This window comes from Pterocles gutturalis, unplaced genomic scaffold (genome assembly GCF_000699245.1).
Source record: "Pterocles gutturalis isolate BGI_N339 unplaced genomic scaffold, ASM69924v1 scaffold44616, whole genome shotgun sequence".
Taxonomy (NCBI): domain Eukaryota; kingdom Metazoa; phylum Chordata; class Aves; order Pterocliformes; family Pteroclidae; genus Pterocles; species Pterocles gutturalis.
This window is the reverse complement of record NW_010104562.1, coordinates 1-12,392: the sequence shown is the minus strand read 5'-3', so window position 1 is coordinate 12,392 and position 12,392 is coordinate 1. Positions and strand designations below refer to the sequence as shown.

The following is a 12,392-nucleotide window of genomic DNA, read 5'->3' as shown; positions in this document are numbered from 1 at the left end:
TTGGTGAAGCCATGTTGACTGCCTCTAGTTTTTTGCTTTGATTCCTGATTTGGTAGCTGCTCTAAAATTTCAGCAGTGTTTATATTTCAGGAGTACAGCGCTAGTGTTTTGAATTAAATCCTAGTGTCACACACTTTAGTTACTTTTGATATCTTCAATGCCAAATTGACCAGTTTGAAATTATAATGTTTTGTGGTCAAATAATCCCTGTTGATGCTTTCCCAGAAAGCATTCAATTATATGGTATCAATCTTTAAGTTTTATTTTTAGCACGTGAGTAAAATTGTTCCTTGAATTTTAGCTTCAACACAGTTTTTCAGGGATTGGCAGGCCAGATAAACTTATTTACCAAACAAAGCTGTACTTTGAGATAAGCATGATAGACACCAGATAAATAGCTGTCCTTTGGGACACCTTTCTATAGATAACTAACCTTGCAAATACATTTCAGGAGTGAGAAATGCTGAGTCTTTGGAATAGTAGTATTCAGACAGACAAAACATGGAGTATGTGTTTCAGATCAAGGATTTGTGTCTCCATTTCCTGCTAAAGCCTGATGTCCAAATGTGAGAGACACATGCTATATGTGCCAAACTCATCCACGATTCAGCAAATCTCACAGCCACAATGCAAACTTAATTTAGAGCCTGGGGATATCCACACATGTTTTCATGCAGGCAGCTTAGGTCCAGATCTGCACACAACTTAATAAGCCCCTCTGGGTCAGCAGGAGTCAGATGAGGTCTGACTGGGCTAATTAGACCTGGCTCCATGGTGGTGATGCTGGGCCTGGGCTGGTTTCAAGCTTAGCCATCAGTGTATATCTGCATTGTATTCCTTAGTACTCGTTTTTCTGGGGTATACCACCTCTCTTCCCTATGACTATAGAAAGTGAACTGTATTTGCCTGTGTTCACCCGTGAATCCTGCACTGAAGAGGGGAGGAATAGCCAGGCAGCCCTGTCAATGGGCTTTTTCTTGAGGTGAACATCTTATTTCACTGTGGCAATGATATCAGGATGACAAACCTATCCATGATGACTGGAGCTGTAAATGACAGGAAGGAACAAGATTAGGAAATGAATTCTTTAACTGTGTTGAGAAGCCAGTTATCACAAGGGAAGTGTATCAGGAGTGAATTCCACACCTGTTACCTTAGTCTGCAACTGTAATTAATTTCCTGATAGCACCATTACAGCAGATCTGCCTTATTTGCTGAGACCTCCACAAGAAGAGACAACATAGTTATGTATATAATTGCATGCTGAACTGCCAGAATTATACACTAATAAGCATAGTGTAAAATCTTGAAATAGTCCTTCTGAAAAAAAATGAAAAATATTTTTTAAAAGTGACTGTCATTCATAATATATTTTGTTTTAATATTTATTTAACTGATGTACAGAAAATGCTAAATTTAAATTATGCAATGGTAAACTTAGTTGTAGTGAATATAAAGTTCCAATTAAAAATTATCATTACAATCATATAGCAAAACACCAGTACTGTGTAAGGATGGAAGATGAGTCACAGCTGTTCTAGGCATAAATGGGAATCTCAAATCATTAGGAACACACAGACCATGCAGTTACGTAATGCTTCTTAGAAGTGTGATAAGTTTGTCTGTGATGGTGCAACAGATTTTAACACTGGTGCCAGTTCTGAGAAGGGAAAAAGCACGTTAGTGAACTGTTACTTGGACTAGTACGTTGCTCAGGATGAACTGTTGGAGTTCCCTCCCCATCATGAATCAAGGCCCTTATTTGTAATAACCTGTGCTCCTTAGAACTATGCCAGATATTGTGTAGTAAGGTGCTGCTCATTAAACTATGACCTGAAGTTCATGGGCAGTTAATTCGGTGACCTTCTGATAAAATATTGTATTTAGAACATCTTTGTGTTTTCACAGTGCGGATTTCCCTGAAGTATGATGCCACTGAGAACTGACTTTATGAATGTTTTTTCTTGTTACACCGGTGTTTATGTTCAGAAGTCAAATGCTGTGCTTGCTTAGTTCCTCTAGCCTCTCTTACCAAATTTAATGCATGCAGCAGAGGAAATAGGGCTAAAATATACTTTAACTGTAAGTGTCTTAAATTTCATAAGCTTTTCTGTTAAAATTCCAAGCAAACAGATGGGATATGTTTTTCAGCAGTAAAAATGTATGCTGGTATGAAACCTGCACTTACAAGTTACGACTTACTGTTTATGTGAATTGATGTCATAGGATGAATTACAGGTTTCCAAAATAAGATGAAAGTGTGGTTTGACATAAGGATTCCTTTTAAACCATAAACAGTGTATCCTGGGCATGTGTATGAAAATTCCATAAGCTTAACCTACAGTAGTATTGAAAGCATGGGTCTGATTCCAATTTTTCTCTCTCCACAGCGATTGCCTAGACAAATTGAAGAGCGGAATGAAAAATTAAAGAAAGAAATGTTAGGTAAGTAGCGTGTACATATAACTTGCACAATAATCTTTATAGTCTACTAGAAAAATAAAAATGCATTAGTAGAATCTCTTGTGTAAAATTTAAAGAAGATAAAGAGAAGTATTGTTCTGTATTAAACTAAACTCCCAGTTTCTTCCTAGTTGTCTGTATCTTGGTTTCACCTACAAAGTTCTAGCCAAATAATTCTCCCATACAGAAAAGGCTATTAGTCAAATTTAAAGAAAGAAATACTCAAGACCTTCTAAAACAAAGACCTTCTAAAACAATGTAATATCGATGTATATAAAAGCAGAGGAAAATGGTTTGAAACAGACCAACTGCTTTGCCCTTTCTCTCTGCCAGTAAATGTTGAAAGGAAACATTCCCATGAAAGGGATGAAACAGGGTTTTCACTAAAGCTTTACGTAAAAGAATTCAACCAGCTGTAATAACTGACCATGTTTGATCTTGTGTCTGAAGAAATAAATTTGGTTCTTTTTGTAGCACTTCCAACCTACAGACCTCCAGGTCTTCCTGTTTCCCTTGATTTATACAGTGTTTCAGTTCTGTTGGTGGGGAGGCTGAATTAGACCTACCTAGCGTTACAAACAGGCATTTGGCCTTGCTAGGAGCAGAATTAGATTTCCTAACTGCGTAGCTCATTGTCTCTTGACATTTTACCATTCTATACCAAAGGATACTATTGACTCTACTTATTTGTAGAAAAGAGAATTTCATTAATATAACTCATCTGAATGTATGTGCCCCCATCATCGTGCTGTATGGTATTGCTTGGATAATACCTTAACTGATTTATTTCAAAAGGATAACTACTCACCAAGCAAGATTGGTTTTCATGTGTAATATTACCTGTTTCAGAAATAGCATTCAGTAGTTATCTATTTACTTATTCTAGGTGTGTCAAGTAGTAGATGAAATGCTATTTTAAGATGAGTAGGCTTTGAGAGTTGAGGATGAGAAGGAAGAAGACTGTATTTTGCTATTCTGCAGAGAATCAGGTTAAACTCAGTCTGTCTTGCATACTGTAAGACCAATTCTTAAAATATTTGGGAAGATGAGATTTTCAAGGGCTTAGGCTGGAGCTAATTTTTTATTTTTCTTTCTGTGGAGGAATTCTGATTTGTTCTTGCTTTGTACCTGTTTTGACCTAGGAAAGTTGCAGTGAGGCTTTCTAGAGCTTTACCAGATGAGAATCATCAGATTCTGTTTCTACCATTGTGCTTGAAACAAGGCTAACTGTGCTATAAATAAATGTCAAATGGAGAAAATCTCCAGAAGGATCATGCCCATCTGTAGGACATGGGATGGGTTTCAACACAAAGTAATATGAAAACAATTCCAGATCTTTTTTGAACTCTCTGTATCATTGTTACCGGTGTCTAAAGGGCCTCACTAATTACAGGGGACTATACTGAAAGAATAAATGTCATTACAAACCTACTTCTATACCACTAATTTTTGCCTAGATTTCAGACTAGACGTGATCTTTTTAAAAAGTGTTAATCCAGTGGCAATTAGGACTTTGGAAGTGAACTGGTCTGTTGGGAACTGTTCATATTGGGATTCTGGAGAAAGGAATCTCTTTTCAACGATGTTAACATGCAAGGAGATACATTGAGGTTTACTGTTGTAAACAGCTAGGAAACCAGACTAACAGTGAGGTAGTACAGCCTGTAACCCCGTGTTCATCTGCAACCTTTGTGTGCAAGAGGATTCATATAAATTGTCATATGTATTGTTAAAATTATATGGTGTCACTTGGGCAGGTGATATTTTATCTTAGCACTGCTTGTGATCACTAGTGTAACACAAATTGAGGACTTTTTCTATGATACATTCTCTTAACAGAGCACTTGAAATTAAGTTAGGAATATGGGCGGTAACCAGACTAATTTTTTAAGTATTATAAAATTCCCTCTACCTTGGCAGTGATGTCAGTGATGGAGGCCTGGGAAGGAAGTACTTCCCCAGGGTTATAAAATGCTGCTGCTCTGTGTGAGGTCAAGGGAAAACCCTTACAACTGAAGAAGTGGGATTATAGAGTGAAAGAAGGCAAAACTGATGTAGTGTGGTGGTTAAGAGATTTGTTTAGATTGGTTTTTTTGTACAATGCATTTGTTTTAAGCTGTTTCAACTTTTCTTTTTCAATAACTTTGTTAATGCCGTTTACCAACTGAGTACTGTGCCAGAATAGACAGTCACTTGTGGTAATCTGTTAGGAGATTATCTGAATACTGGTTAAACAGTGCCAGGGGTGAGGTGTGCAAGGATTCATTCTTTTGCCTTCTCACAGAGCAGTCAGCTCAGGTGCCTGAGTTGTACCGCAGATTTTTGGCTTCCAGAAGAGCAAGTCAGATGCATCTTGATAGCTCCAGGCTAAGCCTAGTCCAGGAGCACTGACACTAAACTGAAGTTAATAACTAACAAAATCTTTAGAAATAATGTTACACTTCATGCTTTGGCTCCTTTGAAGTTTGGATATTGAATTTAATTCCTATTTTAGTCAACGAATCAGCCAGCGATGTTGTTTTTCTAGGCTTTTATTATTTCAAATAAAACTAAGTCCTGGTATACCCAGCTAACACTGTCATGAAAACTGGAGCTGTGTACAAACAAACCAAAATAAATGGAGTGCATCTTCCTCCCTCCCCCAGTGCATTTCCTGCTTCCAGTGCTACAGCTCATTACCACCTCCTTTGTCAGAAGCTGAAACCACTTCTGAAGTGATTGTGTGTAAACAAGTCAGAATACACATTCTTGGCTGGGTTTTTCTTCCAGACTACCTAACTATGAATCCTTGCATGCAAGTGGTAGTGCATGTGATTGATGAAGTTGATGTCACTAAAAAAAGAATGTTTTGTTGCCAGACCAAGTTCATTTCTGCTTTGTGTTCTGCAAGGGTCTAACTTTTTCCAGAGCTGACATACTTGTATTTTCCACTCAGCCTTTGAAGGTTAGTGCTGGCACTTGACACTGAAATTTGCTCAGTACAAACTAACCTCCGAGTTTCACATGAATGAAAGCTTAACCTACAGGACACTGTGAAAGTAGCTTTTAAATCCACGTGGCTCTGTCCCTTTACGCTTTCATAACATGAGCCTCATCTGCTGCAGTAACTGCCCAGGATGGGAACATACACTGACCGTGTTCTGTGTGCTTTGTTATTTCTCTCCTGAATTTAAAACCAAAGATTTTTCAGCTACAGTGCAACAAGCTAGTCTTGTTTAGAGACACTGTAATTCTGATAACTAGGACCAGCTCCTTTGGGGAGAGGGTGTGAGAAGAGAGGAAGTTTGGGATAGTTTCAGCAAGGTTTAGCAGCTTGGGGACTGTGACAACAGTAGTTTTCTGCAGGGCTACAGGGGGGCCAAGTATACTGGCTATTAAAAAATGGGATGGGACATGTGCCAATCTGTAACCCATCTTATACACACAGAGTTCTTCAAATCTAATTAAAAACTTCTGGGACTTTCAGCTGAAGTTATAAATGAGTGCATTCCAGAAAATAGTGAAATGTACTTGATTGTCAGTGTGATTAATGGGAAGGTCCATCAGAGCATATCACCTGTGCCTGTCAGCCAGGAAGAGATTTTTCCAGGCACTGAGATCAGCAAGGACATTTATTAGGCTTAGTGCCTAAAGAATTAGTTTCTTGTTTTTGATACTGAAGGGTATGTTGTATTTGCAACTAAGTTTCTTAACCCCAATACTGTATATAGGGAGGTCACTTTAAATAGTTCAACCCAGAGCTAATATACAATTACTTTTAGTTCAGCCCTCACTTAACCATTTAGGGAAGGGAAAAGGATTTGCCCTTGCTCTTTTAATTGCTTAAGAAATATTGTTGGTAATACAGAAAGTTATACAAAGGTGAGGCCTCATCAGGAAATTTGTCTTTTATCCAATAAAAATTCCTAACACAAACAATATCTAGCTTTCCAGCTTCCAAACACCACGTTATCACTAGCAACTACACTAGAATTATTGCCAGAAGGACTGAATAGCAATTAATTTTGGCTGTTACATCTTAATGTAAATCATGAGAAATCTCTTTGTGTGTCTGCCTTTTGCAACAAGATGCTACAGTGCAGTTTAGGTGAGTAATGAATCTGAGTGACTTCTGAGCCCTAAATTACCAGTTAATTTTCTTGTTAACCTCTGAATATTGCTTTGTTGAAGAACTTAACATGCTGAAGTTCCAGGTGAAGTAGGTATAGGCTCTCTAAAATATAAAGAACAAGATCTATGAAAATATGGGCTCAGAGAGGAGAATGTGACCCTGCTCGGGGACAAATGAGTGTTTGACTGCTGAGAACTCTTTGCAGCTGAGTCACAGCTCCACATGCCTTTTTCCTTCCTTCAAGCACAGTCTCTGTTTTAAGAGAGCTTTTCTTTGGGGGGAGGGGAAGGTTGGACTTAACTACGGATCTTAATTTGGGGATGAAAGAAGAGTGGGGGAGGAGGAAATGGTGCTTTCCTACAATGATGGGTTTATGTGTGCCAAGACAGCCAGAGCACTGCTTTGGGCTCGAGTTCTGGGAAAAAACAAGGCTTTCTTCTGCTTCATTAACAATTTATTAAATGTGGCTGCACCAAAAGGCATTGCTGGATGTGGATTTAAGTTGATAGAACAGGAAGGTGACCTATGACTGTATTGTTTTAATTATTCAATCACAGTGAGATGAAGACTAAAGTATTAAATATATAGTCTTTAGCTTCTCCTAAAGAGCTGGCCTAGCTACAAGCAAGAATACCAAGGCAGATGTTCTGTGTTTATTGGCTCTGGTATGACCGGAAAAGAGCCATCGAACTCACTCCAATCAGAAAAGACCTTTCACGGTTTCCTGAAACAGGCAAACTCGTCTGCCTGCTCCTGAGCCAGCTGCAGTGCCGGGATCACTTGTGAACTGTTTACAACTGAGTCTAGCAATGCCAGACCATGCCAGGATTCTTCCACCACTAGACAAAGACACTTCTCACGCCAAACCTGAAGCTAAGCAATGACCGAATGTTTGTCTAGAAGTACAATAGCAACTATTCATCCCAGTCATAGAGATGCTATGAACAACTTTATGCTTTTATAACCAAATTACTTTTAGGATGTTGTCTAAAATTATGAACTTAATAGTTAACTTACCTTAAACAGGGTGCAGCTTAAAAAAAATAAAACCATGACCAGTACAAAGAAGCTAATTCTAGCTGAGCCACTCTCTGGAATGACTTTGGCCAGATCACTCAACCACCTCATCTGATAATCCACACAGGAAAAAAAAAATCACATTGAAGAAAAATTCTGTCTCAACAACTAGCTGCTTTTGTAGGCTAAGGTTGTCTTTTTTTTTTTCCTGTGTAAGGCCACAGAATTTCCATGTTGACTCTTAAGGACCAGTCTTGCTTTAAAATAATGACACAAATCTCTGAAAGATACCCAGTTGTGAACCAGCGCTTTGATGCAAAATCTTAATTACTTTGGCATGTTTAGGAGTACCATAGGAATGCTAACTGTTAGTTTCTTTATGCAGGACTTAGTTGTTCCTTAGAGTAAATTTTTTAGATTTTTCCCCAGCTATTGTTTCTTTTTGTATTTTCTGTGAATGTGTTCAAAAAGCTCCCCCTGGCCCCAATTCAATTTTGGAAATGTGATTGAAAAAAATAGCTGATTTTGGTTTATGGTAATTGTGTCCAACTTGGCTTGAACTGTTGCCAGATGGTAAGAGATAAGGGGCGTATTTCCACAGGGTAAGTTCAGACTTGGATACGATTTCTGTTTTGAGTATGGTCACAGGCCTGCAGTGTCATGCAAGGCAAATCTCTTGATCTGTTTGTACTCCACTCGTACAACAAATACTGCTTGTCTCTTCCAGTGAAGTACTTACATACAGCTTTGCTCCCTGTGTTTCTGTACTTCCTTATCACTGCTGTGAAGTTACTGCTTCTGTGGCTTAGCAACAAAGCCTGAACTGCATTCTGTCTGGTGCATCACCATGAGGAAATGGAGTTCATAACAGCAGTGATGATGGCACTGCTGGGCAGAAACAGCGTTTTCAAACAAACAAAAGAACTTAGGAAAAGCAAAGAAACTAAATGATAAGAGTTCATATCACTTTGCTGTTAGATTCTAATATGTTAGTTTAGAAATGGAGATAAAGGTGAAGATGACTAGAATAACAGAGATGTTTCTCATGACTTAAGAGGGCTTGCAGAAAGCACAGACATGCAAGTAGGAATAGGTGTGGCGTTTCTGCATTTTAGTTAAATGATTGTGACTACTTCAGTTGCTTAACTCGATTTCTTGGGTGCCAGCTTTTGTTATTGTCACATTTCCCCCACTTGTGTGCATGTACAAAACTCCCAGCAAACCAAAATCCATTGCCTTGAAGATCTAGTAAAGGTAGAATGCTTTTTTAAAGGTGGTGTGTGGCCTGTGGATGCAAACCTGGGGTAGGCTTCAACTTGTCAAAACTTCTTCTGTTTTCTTTAGGAAATCAGTCTACAATTCTGCATTGAAGCCAGGAGGAAAATAATGTTTTTCTTGGAAAACTGACCATCTTCTTCCTTTGTCTTGGCATGCCAGGGGCTCAGCTTGTGCTTAGCTAATGTTGAAGTTGTTACCTCTGCTTCTTGTTCAATTTTATGCATTTTATCTACTCCCTCATCTCTAGATAGATAAGATTTTTTTAAAAGGATGTCCTTTTGTTGCCCTTCCCCTTTTATAGGTGGTAGCAAGATTCATCTTCTAGAGTCAGAAAATACGTATGGTATATATATATTGATAGAAACCCTTAGATTTTATTAACTGTCATACCCTGTGTATATTTAACAAGCATCCTTAAGTAATGGTTGCTTAGAGCTCTTAGCAAGTGGTAAATTACTCCTGGAGAACTGTAGTTTTGAAAGTGAGTTCATGATGTCATGTCACAAGACATCAGGCTGAGTTTCTTTGCAGCAAAATGGCTGTGAATTTGTATGTTTCAGATGGAACTGCTTAGTTGGCAGGTGCAAACATAGTTGCAAGAATGAATTTGTTTTATTTTTGTTTATATCAGTATAAACATTTTTAATGATTACAAGTGAGCAGTTTGGCTTTCGTTGTTTCTTTCGGTAGTCTAGGAAACTGGCGAGTTTGTTGATTGAGCTGTAGCTGCATCAAAAATTACTAGAACTGAAAACTTTATGTTAGAAAATTGAATGTCGGCAGCTATCAGAGTTATATAGAAGCTTAAGTACAGGGAGACCAGTGCTTTGCTGTGAGCTGTTAAACTCTTGTGCCTGAAGAGCCTGTAAGCGAGGCAGCAAGGTGCTTCGGGATAGCTATAACCACATGGCCATGACTGTCTGCGGCCACTGGCTCTTCACCAGGGCTGCCTGCCAAACCATTCAGAACCAGCGTGGTGATTGTTTCAAACCCAAAGCTGACAGTAACTACGTCACAATTGGGATGTTTTACATTCATGTAATAACTGAAATATTCAATGAACTGCAGAGATTTCCACAGTATTTACCTTAAATGAGTAGATAAATTAGTAGAACTGGACTGTGTAGGTGGGCATAATTCAATGGGATTTTTCCCTCTGCTTAAAACTTCACATGTTATATCTCTCCTTTTCATTGTAGGCAAACTGAAGGATCTTGGGAATTTGGTTCTCCGCCCCTTTGGCCTGTCAACAGAAAATTTCCAGATAAAACAGGATTCATCAACTGGTTCCTACTCCATCAATTTTGTTCAAAATCCAAACAACAATAGATAATAGGAATTCAGTCTAGTTCTGCTGGCTTTCAGGCTTCGTGACCGTGTGCTTGCACATACCAATAAAAGGATTCAGCAAACATTCTTCACGCTTCCCAAGTGAAGATAAGACTCAAGCATATTCATTTCCCTGCCTGTGAAATTATTTACAATGTGGATGTAAAGCAAGCCATTTGACAGCTGTTAGTGATAACTGTGTCCAGTGTTTGATTTTTTTTTTTTAAATATTTTTTTTCTTCCCTTGTGGTGTTTAGCTTGTCCAACAGTCAGATTCATTATTTTGGCCCATTCAATGCTGACAACAAAATTCTAGCAAGCAGTTCAGTTGAATCAAAATGCCTACGCACCTGTAGCCAAGAACAAAGCCTAATGGTGTCTTGGGGAATTAATGAATCTAGCAGAAGCACTTCTCCACACTCAGCAGGTGGATATGACTGACAGCATGCATGGAAGCAAGCCAACCTCTTCTGTGGAATAATTTTTCTTTGTAATAAAAGCTTAGTATTTCTGTCGGTTTGGTTTGTGATGTTCTTGCCTTATTTAAGTCCTTCCCATGGTGGTATTGTTTTTTAAAAGTGCTTCTAGCCACCCACAAATAACATAGTTGCAAGACATTAATTTGAAGCATTTGATTTTTTTTTCTTGCTTATAACAATATCAGTAAATTAACCTCCAGCCCCTCCTACACTGCAGTTTGTTTACTTTTTATTAATTTTTCTGAAGGTTAACAAGGAAGTTTTTTGCCTGCTTGTGTGTGTACATGTGTGTATATATATAACTTTTATATATATATACACACACTTAGTAATGGTACCCTAAAATTAGTTAAACCTTGTCTGACATTCATTCATATTAGACATCCACCATGGAAACAAATGAGTGATGGTAAAGTTGATTGCAAAAGATCTTCACAGTGTACTAGACTTTGAAGTGTGTGTGTGTGTATATGTATATATACACACACATATATAAATATATATATATATAGGTGCTGTTGAAGTAGTTCATTCACATTTTGGAGAAGGAGTGTCTTTTGTAATTACCACTTACTGTTTTGTACGTCAATACTAAAATGTTTACATTGGAAGCAGATCTTTTAGCTGCCTCCACGCAGATTCAATACATGATTAATTAAATAATTAGTGGTGGCTGTCTGTCAGCTGTTAGTTGTAATCTTAGATTTATTTCAGGAAGCCTTTTTTTGTGTACTTAAGGACTGAAATTATAGAGCTTCAAGTCTTTACACTGATACACCTGAAAAGAATAGTCTCTCAAACTAAAGTGTTCTTGGTGCTTTATTTTCATTTTGTCTCTGCAGCTGGGGTTTTTGATTGTTGTTTAACTCTGTCCTGCTGGATTTTGAGTTTTGACTTTGTGGTTATCTGTTTGTAAACTATCTCAAGTCTGCAGTGAGTGTGTATGTCATTGTCAAAAGAAGAGAGAAGCCCTAATAAAGGCTGTGCAGCCTTTATCATCTTCTGCATAATTAAAATGCACTTAAGTAAATAACAGCAAACAGCCTCTAGGATTTCCACATGCTGGATTGTAACCGTGCCATTGCTTTACTGGAGTAAAGTTTCTAATGTGCAAGCCTGAATCTCCTGTGCTAATGAAGTCTGGGCAAACAGGGAGGTGTGTGGATGGGAGGTTTTAAAGAAAGATTGTGCTTCTCATAGCAGGCACGCTGCTGATGCAGGAGGGTTTGCCAGCCAGAGGTGGGGTACCTGGGGTATGTCAGACTCCAGTCTGCAGGTGGGGGCTGAGCTTGCTGGGGCAGTGTGGGAACAAGGGAAGGTGCTGGGAGAGAGGTGTGCGCACACCCAAGAGGCTGCGCAGGTCCAGAGAGCTAATTAGCTGTAAAAAAATTCTGCTTTCTGAACTGAGCTCTTTATATTCAGGGAAAGCTTACTGGGTTGGGCAGAGCGTTGGAACTGGTATAAACGTTAATAATCTTTCCTGAAACCTGGAACACTACGAAGCAAAGGTGTCCAAGCTGCTTCAAAGGGACCCTGGGCAGAGGCAGTGCTGGGCTGAAGCTCATAAACTTATCTTGTGCCCAAAGCGAGCCATACAGGTACGTCTGAATCATGCTTTTCTAGAGTGCCAAGTCCAGCGTGGGCTGGGTTGAAGTGTCCGTTCTTGCAGTTGCAGGCTCTGTGCTGCCTGGGAGTGGAAAAAGTGGCTAAACAGG

General features: G+C 38.7%; 1 long non-coding RNA gene across 1 annotated transcript; it reads left to right on the top strand.

Moving 5' to 3' along the window:
* The first annotated feature begins 2,388 nt into the window (after positions 1–2,388).
* On the top strand, positions 2,389–10,715 carry LOC104471679. Its single transcript, XR_727649.1, has 2 exons — positions 2,389–2,445; positions 10,069–10,715. It is a non-coding gene; the product is annotated as an uncharacterized LOC104471679 (long non-coding RNA).
* Positions 10,716–12,392: the final 1,677 nt, after the last annotated feature.